General features: G+C 32.1%; 1 protein-coding gene across 5 annotated transcripts in view; it reads right to left on the reverse strand.

The window, feature by feature from the left end:
* The window catches only part of LOC126841905 (uncharacterized), a 158,185-nt gene that overhangs the window by 58,884 nt on the left and 83,891 nt on the right, over positions 1 to 15,410 (reverse strand). For 4 of the 5 annotated variants that reach the window (XM_050578681.1, XM_050578678.1, XM_050578680.1 and 1 more), the window contains one exon: positions 271 to 329. The exons of the other annotated variant lie outside the window; for it this stretch is intronic. The gene's annotated coding sequence lies outside the window, so the exon portion shown is untranslated. The remainder of the gene's footprint in view (positions 1 to 270; positions 330 to 15,410) is intronic. 5 annotated transcript variants of the gene reach the window in all.

A 15,410-nucleotide genomic window follows, 5' to 3' on the forward strand; every position in this document is an offset into this window, starting at 1 on the left:
TCAAAAAACCTAAGTTGGAAGGGGGAAAAAACAAAACAGCTTGTGAAAAATTGAGATCTCGACGTATAAAAATTGTAGGGAAAAAAATTAGTTTCTTGTTAAACCCTATGAGATATTGAATGGTTCACCGTTCACGATAAAATTAACACCCTGTATATACATATATATGTACACATTCTTTTATTAAGTGGTTTTTAAACTTAATCACATTATTGTACAGGCTACAATTGTTTTTAAAACGAGAACATAATAATAATATATTTCAAATACCTGTTGATCATATTTTTTCTTCGATTTTTTTAAACTTCTCGAACACTTCCATTAGTCCCCTAAAAATAAAAATGAAAACATGTATTGCAATAAAAAAAACTATTGTCAGGTTATCAATCATGCGATTTGGATTTTCACCATTAATTCGATGTAACAACTATTGTTATAGAACCAAAAGTTATGGTTTTATTGTTTAAAAATAAAACAATTCATAAAGTATCGCATTATAATACACACAATAATATGTATAATATAAAATATAAAAATAGCTTAAAGTGTCTTGCCTTTTTTTTAACCGCACTACATAGACAGTGTTCTCAAAATTATAATAATTAATAATAAATAACATAACAATTAATTACTCGTTTTATCATTAATTTCATTATGTGACAGCTTTTATTAAAAGGTTCAAGTAAAAAAACTGTACACTATGTGCAAAGTAATTTGCATGCATTGATTGACGCGCAAAAGCATCGCAATTAAGCGTTTTTAATTAATTAATTTTTATTTTTAATAATTATAAATAAGATTTTTGAAAAAATCACAGTACAAGATATTATTCAGAACAATAATTATTATTCTGGAATGAATTATGAAAACAAACGCTACATTGTATTTAAATCATTAATTTTGTCCTCGATCCAGTGAATAACAATCGCATATATTATTATTTATAAACACAACAGCCTTTTGATTTCAAAACTAAATTTGTACATTTAAATTATTGTTCGAGGCTGAAGATGGTTTAATTAATTAAAGCATCAAATTATCACTTGGTTATTTTGTTCGGTCGTTTGCATACTTTATCTCATTCATTATTGATCAGTTAAACAACTTTTGAGGAGTAGGACAAGGGAAAACAAACGTCCAAAGTAAACTGCTTAAAAACTGAAACAAGTACGAAAACAAACGGAATCGCTTCTCTTTTTATCTTCGGCAAGGAACATTTTTAATTAATTGTGAGTAGCCGTTTCTGTTGTAGATTATCTCGAATTAATTTCAAACGATAAAAGTATAGTTTAGCTACTTTTAGTACGGTTGTACTTTAACTGCAACATTCAGAACTTCTGAGTTGAATGAAATTACTTTTTGTCAAGGCTAAAAAAAAAATAATAATAAATCTCGTTCCAGTCTAAGAGTTAGGACAACCTTGATTAAGCACCACATGCTAGTCTAAGTATAATAATACCATTTCTGACAAAATTGTGCACTTTAGGGGTTTAAGGACTTTGGATTGTTCCTCTAAATAATATTACGACGAATCCCCGAGGGATAATAAAATTCCCGGTAAAAATAATTTTACCGCCGGCGGCTGTAGACGAAAACGCATCTGCTGTACTACCAAGGAAAAAAAACAACAACAATGTAAAGTCAATAAAACCGCAAAAGACGTGTTCGATTTTTGACGAACGCTAAAAAGAAGTTTGTTAAGACAAATGTCGGCGTTCGATTATTATTCTTATTTCATGTACAGGCACACTTTAAGAATAAACTATTTGCGCGCTGTGTTTGCACTTGGTACACACGCCGTTAGTTTGTGAAACCCCAAGTGGAAACTGAAAAAAAATTGCATAGGAAGATACCGGTTAAAATAAATCAAAAAATGACAATAGAAATGAGGAAAAAAAACAACCGTTTCTTGCCTCGACCCCGGGTCTCATTTTTTCGCTATCCGAGACCACCACTACGTGAGAACGATGTTTAAATATCTACAATGAACCGATGCCGCGTTTGTTTTCTTTTATTAAAAGGCTATCGTCCGCTGTATATTAAATTTAAAATTTAAATTTGAGCCACGCCCGCGTGGGCAACGGTAATGCACATTTTCAGTACAAAAAAAAAATGTATAAATATGTAAGTGTATATTATTATACATTGTTTTGAGATTAAAATATAAGCAAAGCCGAATACTTTTACATTTTTTAAAATACCAAAAAAAAACACGTCGATACAGTCTGCAGCAATATCACCACCGACGAGTTGGCGCGAAAATATGATGTTATATGTATGAATGTATGTGTATATATAATTTATATATATACATATATATTTATAATATATATTTTATATTTTAGTTTTTTTATTTTTTATAAGCTTATATCCTTTGGTTTTCACGCTTACTTGCATTATTCTTTCTCGCTTTATTTCTCACAAGTCTGTCTACCCTTAAAATCCTTTACGATATACCGTCGCATAGATCACCGTTTCCATTATAGCGACCACTGATCCACCAGATGTATGTGGTATCTCTTCCACGCATCATAACGGTTATTCCTTGATTATAGATTTTCTTGTCTCTAGTATATCGATCCTTTCGGCTCCATCTTGCACACGATTCACATTTTTATGCTGACTAATTTCTTATTTTCCATCCTCGTTTCGCGGTTCACTCTCAGTGATAATTTCGGATGAATCATCCAAAGTTGGACTCGACCCAACTTTGTTAATCGTTCGCCGTGAACGATCTCTTTTGATATTTGCACGGTTCGTTTTAAACGAATTCATTCGAAATAATCGTCCAGAGTGAACCGTGTATGAAAGAAAGAACTATTGTGATATAATTCACATTCCCCTCATGCTGTATATACTTTATTCTATAGTATACTCAACAACGGCTCGTGATAAGTATGTTATAAATAGAGGGGGGTTCTGTAAGGATAAGACTATTCTTTTCTCTTAAAATAATTGCAATTTTTTGGTTTTCCTTTTTGAAGACACTTTTGATTATGTTATCTTACAATATTCAATAATTACTTTTACTTAACTTTTTTTTAGTTTTTTTCCAGTGGTCAATCGACTTTTTTAAAACTTAAATGGTAACGAAAATATTAACTAAATTTTAATATTAAGAATAATTTGATAAACATTTGACTGGTCAATAACCAGTTTTCAAAAACGACTTTTAAAGTTATTGAAGTTTCAAATTCAAGACGGGAGTAAGGGTGGAGTGTAGTTTTATTTTTATCTACGCGCATTACTCTACTGCCGTCCTAACTTTTAAACATTAGTAACTTTGATAGTAATTATTTATAAACTGGTATCGACCAGTCAACACTTTCAGTCAAATATTCTTAATTTGAGAAGTTAATAAAATATATATATATATACGTTTTTCTACTATTTGATTCTTAAAAGTTTATTGAGTTCGGGGAAAAAATAAAACATTATGAATATTGTCTAATGTTAAAAAATAACGTGAAAAACTTCACAAATTGCAACAATTTTAAGAAAAAAATTGTGTCTTATATCAAATTGATCACCCTGTTAATTTTATCTGATGATCTATTCTAGACCCATATATATATATATTGTTATTCATCGTGATGTTTCCAATTTACTTTTCGTGCCATCACTATTAGCCTCAACGGTTTCAACAACGCTTATTTGCATACAAGTAACGTCGACTTCACACTAGATATGACCTGAAATTTTCTACGGCGACGCGACCAAAATAATTTACATCGGAACAGACGAACGTACCATCATCAAAAGCTACAGTCTCTAAAGTTAAAAAAAAAAAAAAAAGGAAAAGAACTTTCGAAAGACGAGTCGCCGAGACCGAGTCGTTTATAATTAACCGGATGGGAAGCGCGCGGTGGGACATGCTTTTTCCCGGGAAAACCCTCCGTTTGGTTTTATCCACGACCGGGATCACCGATGTTGTAATTGGGTAATGGATTCCCCGAAATGATTCCTCCGCTAACTAAACTTTATACCCAACAACATTGACATAATAATGTGTACCGAGTATACCGTTGTGTATATACTGATGTCAAAACACATAATATTACACACCGCCGTGGTCGTGGCCCCTCGTTCCTCTGTACTGTGTACACTTGGTAATTGGTACTCATCAGTGTGGGTAATCCGCGTGACCCTAAGTCAGGTATGCTCTGCGGTGACTAAGATCCGCGCATTTCCGCCGAAACGGGTTTCCCGTCTGAAGTGGTAGTTGTGGAGAAGTACAAACACCCCCCCCCCCACAGGGCGATTCGGTAAGGATAAGACACTCAATATCTCTTAAAATAATTGCAATTTTGTCATTATTCTTTTTGAAAACATTTCTGTTCGTGTCATTTTACAATGCTATAAAACTGCTAAATATTTACTACTTTATTCGAATTTTCCAGAATTCTGTCTACTTTTGAAACTTAAATATATTTAATTATTTTTTGAAAATAACAATAATTTGCTACACATTTTGGCAACTGGGTAATAACCAGTTTTGAATAGTTTATTTTTCTATGTTATATTAATGTTTAAAATTTAGGATTTTATATCTGCTCGCATTGCTCTCCGTACTCCTGTCCTAAATTTGAAACTTTAAAAGTAATTATTTAAAAATGGTATAGACCAGTTAAAATTTTCGGCAAAAAGTTTTTAATTTAAAAAGTTACTTTAATATATTATACGTTACTATTTCATTTTTTAAATTTGATAGTTGTATGAAAAATAATAAAAACGTATAAGTATTTAGTAGTTTAAAGATTATTGTAAAATAACATGAACTAAAGTGTCTCAAAAAAGAAAAACTACAAAATAGCAATTATTTTATTATAAAATTATTGTCTTATTCTTAATGAAACATGTATTGTTGTCTGTTCGATTCTGTACGACGTCTCATAAGCGCATAATATAAGCGGTATAATATTATAGGGCCGTTTAAAACTCGTATGCCGAGTTCGTGGAAACTGGAAAAGTAAGATAAGAAAAGCAATAAACTATGTAATATTATACACGATGGCGATTTCAAACGATTGAATTAAAGTTCCAAGTTATTATATCGTACCACGGCCGTGTAGTGCTCACTGCTCGAACGGTTTATTATAACTTGGCCGCCGAGATAAGTTTTACTTCGGACGGACCAACTCGGTAAATCTAATTGTTGATTGTTGCTTGTTTGTTCAGGGCGATTCATTGGATAAAATAATTTCAATTATTATAGTTTTTACTTTTTGAACACAACAATTCGATGTTATCGTACAAATTTCAAAGTCGATTGAGCTCTGAAAAATACTAAAAAAAGGCAAATACTTATTAGCTGTTGTGTAATATTGTAAAATAACGTAAACAAAAATATTTCCAAAAAGAAAAACTACCAAACTGCAATAATTATTCGAGGAAAAAAAACCAAGTGTCTTGTCCTTAATTAATCGCCCATGTTAGGCCAATGATAGGCCAAAGGCGACTGCCGGTATGGTAGTCCAAAGCGACAACTTTATGGGTTTTTTTTTAATCGCCGCCTAGTAACGTTTTTAACGTCCCGGAACATCAATAATCCAGACGGGTAAAAAAAAAAAACTTAAACGAATTATTTAAAAGAAACTTTTACGCTGTCAAAATATTATTACTATTATTATTATTATTATGTACACAGAAGACCTATCCGAGCGTTTTGCTGTCGGGGTCGGGGTGGTAGATCCACCGTAACAGTACACAGCGACATATAGTGCTGAGCGGACACAACAACAACATGGTAAGGGGGGTAAAAAAAAAAATGTATAATAACGCGCAAAACGATAATAAAAATATTTTTACTTATCTCCTATACACGTTTATATGCATACCGCCGAAATGATTTATGACATAATATTATTATGAACATTTTTTTTTTTTTTATCTAAAAACCCGCTCCTATCCTCTATCATACTCGTGAAAGCGGAAATACAGAAGGTTTTTTTTTGCCGTTGTCGTCATCGAAAGAAAAAGTTTCTATTGAATATTTCCTTCCGTTTTCCTTATATATATATATATATATATTCATATTATCAAAGCCCTTGCCGCAGTCGAGTCTGCTGCTCGGCCATAAGAAATTATGTTATATTGTATTCGTCGCATCACAGTGACAGTCAGAGATCGGTCTTGGGTAATTAGTCGTTGGCTAATTGCACGTGCCACGGAAAACGTTAAAAATACATTACAAAACAAACGACTTAAGAAAAAAAATTAACTCTGTCTCTGTCTTTCGAATTATCGCCAAGATTATTTTAAGGGTCGTTAACGAAACTTGTATTATACCACTTGCATGTGTGTGTTAAAAGAAAAAATGTGTATTTCTCAATGACTCAACGAGAGCGAAGCAATAGTTTTAATTTTGAACGATGCGTTGTTTTTAGTGAAAAAAACAACTATCACCGCGTGCGCGCCAGCCAGACAATATTGATGGTTTCACGCTAGCTGTGAAAAAAAAAATGAATAACTTAAGAAGAAAACACCATCTTATGAACTGTATAGAAATTATGTTACGACTTGAGCCAAGGAGAGAATATTTTAATCCGACTTCACTAGCTTGGGAAGACTATAAAACTCAAAAATAAAAGTTTTAGGATACGATAAATCTTGCAATGTGCAAAATTGAGTTAAATATTATCTAGATGCAAATCTGCAATGTGAATGCAACAAAATATACATAGTACGTAAAACTGATAGAAATTAAAAAACTAATTTAAAGAACACTGACATAAAAGAATAAATGACCTAAACTTTAATCAATTTTTGCTAAACATGTTTTAGATACTGGACATAATATTATTTATTTACATGTCTTTTTATGCCAATTAATTACTGTAGTTTTTGTTATTATTTTCTGGAAAAGCATAAGGAATTGATTTAAAACTTCAGAAGTAGAAAAAATATTATGAATACCAACACGTTTGTTTTGAATTAGGATTTGTGGATTAAAATTCAGGTCGAAGTAAAATGCTATTAATTTTTAAATGTCTACTGTATTAATTCAGAAATGTATTTAAATAGGAGCATTGTGGTTATTAATTAGGATTAGAGGAAAGAAAAAACGGAAAAAGTTAAGACAATAGTATTATTACTTTTACTAAAGCGTTGACAAAACTCATTCACAAATCTAAAACAACAATTAGTGTGAACTAATCACAAACACAACGACTGAGTGTTAGAATCACTTTTAAACGAACGCTTCGATGTGAACTGTAGAAAGTAAAAATATAAATAGGTATTAATAAAAGGACCGGCAAGACAATAATGGGCTTAAAATTGTATATTATTAGAATAGCATATAATTTGTACATACGGTTAGCACGAGTCTCATATCAAAGCCCGACACCGACCCACACTGCTTCCCCCCAAATGACGTCACCGAGCTTGAGTTTTTTTGGGGAAAAAAATAATAGGGTGTGCTCAGACCTATGATTATTAAATGTAATGTATTTAAAATTATTTCAATATTGGAGTATATTTATGGTCACACTTCGACCTTTATTCGAGTGGTCTGAAATGACTTATCGGTTACCCGCAAACATTTTTTTGGCCGCTTAAACGTGCCAAATAATTATTATTTATAACGCTTTACTGAAGTAACGACACCCTCGGACCTAAGGCGTCTAAGTATATTTATTATGTACTTGAAATTTGATTTATTTTCACACAAATAAATATATATATATATTCGCAGTGTAATTTATGTGACTGTTAACAACAAAATATGTTATTCTGGGCGATACCCAGGGCCAGATCTCGGTCCAACAGCAACAGCTGAAGTAACCCGAATGAATAAAAGCGCAACGTCGACGGCAACGAAATGTTGACGACGATGCCGTTGCATTTTTAATGGATCCTATTCACTTCTTAATTATTGTTCCGAAATTAGTTATCTATATATATATATATATATATATATTTTTTTTTTTTTTTTGGTAGCCAAACAAACACGGCCGTTGTTCGCTTAATGTAATTGCGTCTGAGAATCGTTCACCACCATCGCTTTACTATGGTAAACTTCACCGACAGGATTGCCGTCACATTCAGACCTTGGTTTGGATTTGACGGCAAGCGCCGTTGTTAGGATGTCGACTGGAAAACCAAGTCTCATTCGTTTGGCCGTGATGTGTCTCTAGCTCGATTCCGAATACAAAATATCACTCCTGTGCATAGTTGTTGTATTATATTATATAAAAACAGTTTCTTGTCTCGTTTAAAACAGCGTTTTTGTTAAAAACTCTTTTTAATTAATTTTTTTTTTTTTTTGCAAGGTTTTTAACGTGATTGAAATCGGTTTTATATACGATTTTTTAAATTATTTATACTAATAATTATTGCGCATTAAACTAATACATCATCGAGTTTCGCGCGGAGAGAGCATACCTAATCAATTTTATTGATTATTATTATTACCTACTAATATTATTATTTGTTACTCCAAAAAAAGTCGTTAAAATTGTGTATGATTATTATATTGTTGTTGCTAAATATTTGCTGGCCCCTGTGCATATTGTGTTTTAATTTCATAATTAGTTATTATTTGAGTTATATCAAATGGAGTAAGTAGAAAGATAATCAAATCCTAGTACGATCGGTCAACGGGAGTAACCGCAGTTTCTAACATTTGACATTTTTACATCTGTGATGTTTCAATTGTAATTTTTTTTTATGATCATTGAGATATTTAATTGATATATTTGTTTGTTACGCAAATTTGTTGTTTTTATTTTTTTTAATGGTACGAGATGAAAAAATGTCTACAGCTCAGTTGTAAACGTCATTCGTTAAAGGTTGTTCGTTTTCATTAATTTTATAAAATTAATAAAAACGAACAATGACTTTTTCGGCGTGTCTCTGTGGTAAAACAAAATAAACACCAAAGCTAAAAAAAAATAATCTCACAAAAACAAAACGTTTTGTTGTCGCTCGTCCATTGAATTCCCTCTGTCAACCGCACAACATGTAATAACAATATTATATAATACAACGCACAGTTTTAACGCAAAGGCCATGAAAAAATAGTGTCTCAAAGAAAACATCCAAGTATCCTTTTTTACTACCAACTCGCCGTGGAACTCAATCTAAGATAGATAAAACAATATGCGTCTGTGGTTATTATATCATTTCGTGTGGCATACCGAGGCACGTAACGTACACAACACATACGCTTAAGGTGAATTTTAACAGAATTAAAATATGATACAATTCTGTACCTGAGAAGCAATAGCGCGGGTCCGAGTGCATTTTTATCAAATTTGAAGTTATGCCGGGTTTCCTATGTAAATTTTTGTCTTTTTACCTCTACAGTTTAAGGCGTTACAATCATGGCTGTGCAGGAGCCCTTGGGCGCACAGATTTTGGGGTCCCGCTCTAACAAGAAAACAACAAAATAACATAAATATGTAAATTATATTATCCGGTGCCCCGCGTGTCCTTAGGGTAAAGATGGAACTGGCTACAATTGATATTTGTTGAGATATTATACAAAAACATTATGATCCAAAACCGACATTGCCATCATTGCAATAAAATATGATTCGAGTAGCAAATTTTTAGGGACTTGGATCCTTTGTCAATATGAATGTAAACTATTGTTAAAAACGCGCAGCGATCGGAGTATAATAAGACTTTTGTTGTACTTTTTTAGTAGTTAAAAAAAACGACGGGTGTTTACATGGTCGAACACGTATGGCATAATCACGCGAAGCTCCAATTATGATTAAAAGCTTTTCGACAACTCGACATTGCACACGCCTTTTTATGAAATGACATTTGATATCGTCGGAAGATTTAACGCCGGTCTTGGCGACGTTAAATATGACTATCGCGTGTTAATCATCATCAGCCGCGGTGCGACCGTGTGACTGCGGCGCCTTGTACTTTTAAATACATGTTTTTTGTTTTATTTATATAATATGTTTTAATACCGTGTCGAAACAGACGTATACAGAGGGGCCGTTTTAGCGCAAGACTCCAGTTATGAATAATTACTTTTAAAAGTAATTACAGCTTAAAAGTAATCGCCAAAAAAATATACACATTACCATTTATGTTATAAAAATTAAAAAGGGCTCTGAAAAATACTGAAAACAAATATTTAGTAATTTTTTTTTTTAATATTCTTACGTTAAATTGATCACCCTGTATAGCTGTTGTCACTTGGGACGACACGCCGGAGACTACGTATCAGATCGCAAATAATGGTTGTTGTGTCTATCACGCAACAGAACACACATACAAATTTATATAACACAGAACTTAATGATTCGTATTATTATTATTATCAAATAATATATCTATATTTATGTTTGTATGTTTAAATTGTTAATATTTATTATTAATAAAAGGTAAATACAAATACTTAGTAGCCTTTGTATAACAACTATTAAATATTGACTACTTTGTAACAACATTGAAAGCTCACTATTGATTTGGGGTGGTCACTAGTTTGGAGTGAGTAATACGTTTGAAAATGTTAAATGACGGGTAAAAACCGAGAGGGAGTAAACGTTTTCAATTTTTACCCCAAATAAAAATATAAGCTAAACTATATGTAGTTTAAATGATTTACGATCAATAGACAAGAGTATAATAGCGAATATTTTGCTACATACAAAACATTTTAAAACGTTTTCACAAAAAAAAAAAACCATTTAGGATAGGATAGGTTAGAGTAACTAGGGCAAGTACTAGGTATTAACAGTACTATATCATTTATGCTTATAATTAGTCGATTATGTTTGTTTTAGCACATAGAAATTAGCTACAACGATTTAAAAATTCACACGGCACATGCATACAACAAGATGAAAAAACTAAAAATTAATGGTCGAAAATTATGGACAACTATTGTCAAGTGAAAAAAAAAGTAAAAATATTAGAGAACTTAACGTTTATTAAATATTTATTACAAGCTTAACGGGATTATTAATATATACCTAATTTTAATATAATATATTATTCATCACAATTTTAGATTTTTTTTATAAATAAGCTATAAGTTTTATTATCTTAAAAAAAAACATAAATAGTTTATTTGAAGAATGATTTTGAGTAACAATAAATTACTTAAAACATACAGTTATTCATTGGTTTTATACTAGCATTCCTCCGGATGAATTAACTGGCTTAAAATTTTCACTGTATATTAAGAAAGGTTATTTTTATCGTCTAAAACGAAAAATAGCAAATCAATCATCTTTTTTTCTGGGAATTACAAACGTTAAAAAATAATCTATCCATTCCCTGGATTTTCAAGGTTCAAATAATAAATCGAACTTTTCTGAAATGAAAATTCATTTGGATTATCAGTAACGTAATAATCGTGAAATAACTTTACATAATGGTAATTTTTTTTTTTTTGTAACTCTACTCTTTCATTTCCAACTCGCAGCATTTATGTGTTTATAAAGTGGGCGTCTAATTAAACAACAGCCATCGCCGACAGACTTAAAATGTTTGCTTCGACATTATTGTTGTTTTTGATTTGACGACAACTGGTAGGTTTCAAATTCATCACTCGTAAAATAACGTTGGTAAATTTTACTAGTAGACGATGGAGGCCACACGACTGTTTTGAAATTGTTGACGGTAAACGTGTTTAGAGTCGCAGTTGTCGCGTCGTTAAAAGAAAAAAAACCATTTGCCATCAAAGCAAAAGAAAGAGACACCATAAAATATTGGCCTACCGTCATCTGTTGTTTCAGTGACTCTATAATATGTATTGTTATCCAACCTATACGTACACGGTATGCGTTTCAATATGTTCAAAACGAAAACAAGGCGGACGCCCGAATGTAACAATAAAAACAAGACAAGTATGGCAATAAAGTAAAAGTTACTGGAACGGTTTCCCGAAGCGTTTATGGGCCCTCGGTGTAAAATCGTTTCCGAAAAAATGGCCCGAGGCTCGCAAGTTGCTATTCACGCGTGTCTCGGTTATGTCTGTCCAAATGTAGTCTACCTATCTGTACAGCTATCAACCGTGTGAAATACACAAACACTATAGTCTGTACATATTCATCGGACCCATCGTTTATTGCCCGGGAAAATTATTCCCCTGAACTGTTTCCACGGGCTGATTAATATTTTATACAATACAAAAACTGCAATGGGCACCTCCCGAAATTCTGCCATGCCTTTATGGGTGTGTAATATACATATAGGCTGTGTTGAATTTATTTCTCTCTGGTGCACAAGGATAAATGGGCGAGTGACGCTGCTTAGAGTACAGCTGTTTTTTTTTTTTTTGAACCGAGTTTTTTGAAATGAAATTAACTTGACGGAAAATACATTTTGTAATATTGTTGTTACATACACAGTCTATCTGATCAGCGTTCGAGATTATTTCCAAGTATCGCAGTAAAATTAATTAATTTTCATCGAAAAGTCCTAATAATACACGATTAAACATATTACATGACTTTAAATCTGCTCCCGTCGGCTTTGAAATTACTCTAATATGATTGCTATAGCTATAAAAACGACACAGTGATAACCAATCGAATAAAAGCCATCATCTGTACAATGATATAGAAATGGAAAACAAATATCCTAATTGCGAAACCACCAAGTACATATGTATTTTTTTATTTTGGCTGACATTTGTCTAGGCGGTTTTCTAGCCCTACTCTACGCGAACAATTATATACCTACACGGGTTAAGGATAAGACACTAATTATCTCTTAAAATAATTACAATTTTGTAGTTTTTTGTCGTTTGGACACGATTTGTTGAATTTTATTTTACAACATTAGACATCATTATATATTCTAAAGCTCTATCATTTTTTAAAACTTACACTATAACGTTCAAATAAGAATACAAGAATACATATAAGAATTATGAACAATTTTAACTGGTTTAAAGTTAATAGTTTAGGATGGATAGTGGATCGGATTACGGTAGATCGGGTAGAACAATGCGGGCAGATAAAAATAATACTAAGCTACGCCCTTTCTCCCGTTTTAAATCTTAATCTTTATTAACTTTATAAGTAGGTACTTGCCCGAAAAATTGCTTGTCGACTAGTCAACATTTTCAACAAATTATTTACAATTTCAACCGTTAATTAAATTATATACGTTACCGTTTAAGTTTATAGAGCTCTGGAAAACACTCATAAATGGTAAATACTTTGTAACTTTATAATATTGTAAAATAACACAAACAAAAATGTTTTCGCAAGGGAAAACTACAAAATTGTAATTATTTTATGAAAAATTGAGTGTCTTATCCTAAACGCCTCGCCCTCCAGGGATGTATATTTATAATAAGAACTTTCATGCGTGTAACATTAGGTGTTTTTGGCAAAGGGATCGAAACATAATTTATTCGGTAGTCGTTTTTTTGTAAGTGTCGTATATCTTTTAGGGTATTTAGCTAAAGTGTAGATGGAGATTGAAATACCTTCTCGCAATAGCTGTGCTTTAGCAAGAGATAGAAATTCGAGGAAATCGACGAGTGCGCTTAATGGTAATAACGTTTATTATTACTATCAACTGCGTGCAAAATCAAAAGAACGGTTCTCGCTTGTATGCAAACGATAAAACAATATAAAAAAACAATGAAATGTTTTATATTGTAAACGTGATCCGTTGTATAAAAATTACCCAAGCCGCGCCAACTTTATACTTGCTGAATCAAAATGCCGGGAAATTCTCGGAAAACGGGTTTTCCTCTTGAGTTTTAAATAAAGTTTCTGAATTGATAAAAAAATAATCAAACAAATGTGTATTACTTTTCGGAAAATTTGTTTTTTTTTTCATTTTTGGAATAAAAAAAATAGTTATTTGAACCACATTTAAGCGAACACCGAAATGCATATTCTAGCTTTGGTGGGAACGAATGTCAACATAGTTTTGCTTTCTTTTTTTCTTGTTTATCCGTTTTTTAGTATACCTACTATTTTTTCCGAAATTTGTACTGAAGTTTGTGCAATTTTTACTAAAAAGTTGTAACTACAAATATACATCTTTTCGGTGGCTTAAACAAAACGGAATTTCTGAGTTTTATTAATATTTCGTCAAAGTAAATCAATTCTTTTTTAAAAAAATGTGTCGAAATTCACATAATTTCTTTTACCAATTGCGCATAATTTGAATACACTAAATTTACATAAAATGGACATCGGATAATTAGTTGTTTTGTTTTTAACATACATTATACACATATGGAAAATGGCGCTCGGGGCGACCTTTTAAGACCCAGGGACAATATTTTACCATTAAGTCGACACTTTTATGCCACCTGTCAGACGAAGTACCTTTCAAATCGTTTAGACATTTATTTCCTCGGCGATGGTAAAAATTAAACGCAACGTTGTTGTCTTTTGTACCTAACACAAACAAAATAAGCTGGTCGAGTCTTTGCAAAATAAGCTACACTTAATCAAATTATCAAACTATTATTAGCTGTACAATGTCTAATGCTCTCTAACTGATGGCTTTTCTGTTCATCGTCGAGACACACAATTAGAATCAAGCCGAGGGTCATGAACGAATATTTGATCAACCAGTTTATCAACGATAAGGTCGCTGGAATTTGTATATTATGCAAAAATGTTGAGTGAACGAATAATCTTCGTTCGAGGAGATTCTTATACAACCGATAGAAGCTCCGAGTCATTGATAGTGCATTCACCTGAAAGATGCGATTGTCGACGGCGGAAATCCATCTGGAAAGACGGACAACATAGTATACCTATTAGTTATTGTTCATGATATTTATGTATACATTATGTAGGCGAAAAAATCTGATATTTATATTGCGGACCACTTTGTCCGTACGCCGTCGCATACACCTAAGTCCCACGAGGATTACACTGCATAACCGAGATGACTTTATACTACCGTTGATTTATTACCGCAAAAATATGCGCCAAGTTATTAAATCGATTATATACGATAGAACGAATACCGCCTAAACAAACACATATTATGCAAATTGATGTATACAGTGTGTACCTATATTATCACATAACCAGCAGTATTATAATCGTTGGATTATATACTTGCACATCATATGTATGTATTATGCATGTGGTGTGCATTTGGGTAGCTGAGCATGAAAATATGATAGGTACAATTTAATACTATGTATTATCGTGGATGGTCGTTGTAATTGTTATCAGCTGTTGCGTGTCAGTATTTAAAACCGTCTAGTAAACGTACATTAACACTTCTTATGGACGCGTAAAGGAGCTAAGTCATAATTAATGAATACACGATCATTCCAGTTGCTGAACCGAGTACAACATAATAATAATAATAATATGACTAACGCTGCATTAACCCTACGGCGTTTAGTCGCACAGACGGCTATGATAATACTTCATTATTATTCATATTAAAATATTATTATTACATAATATGCTAATAATTGATTTCCATATGCAACGCTTTAGTGG

Source organism: Adelges cooleyi, unplaced genomic scaffold (genome assembly GCF_023614345.1).
Source record: "Adelges cooleyi isolate 19-005CV unplaced genomic scaffold, UGA_ACOO_1.1 ACOO_flye_CR_arks_rails_tigmint_CR_PRNA_41, whole genome shotgun sequence".
Classification (NCBI taxonomy): Eukaryota; Metazoa; Arthropoda; class Insecta; order Hemiptera; family Adelgidae; genus Adelges; species Adelges cooleyi.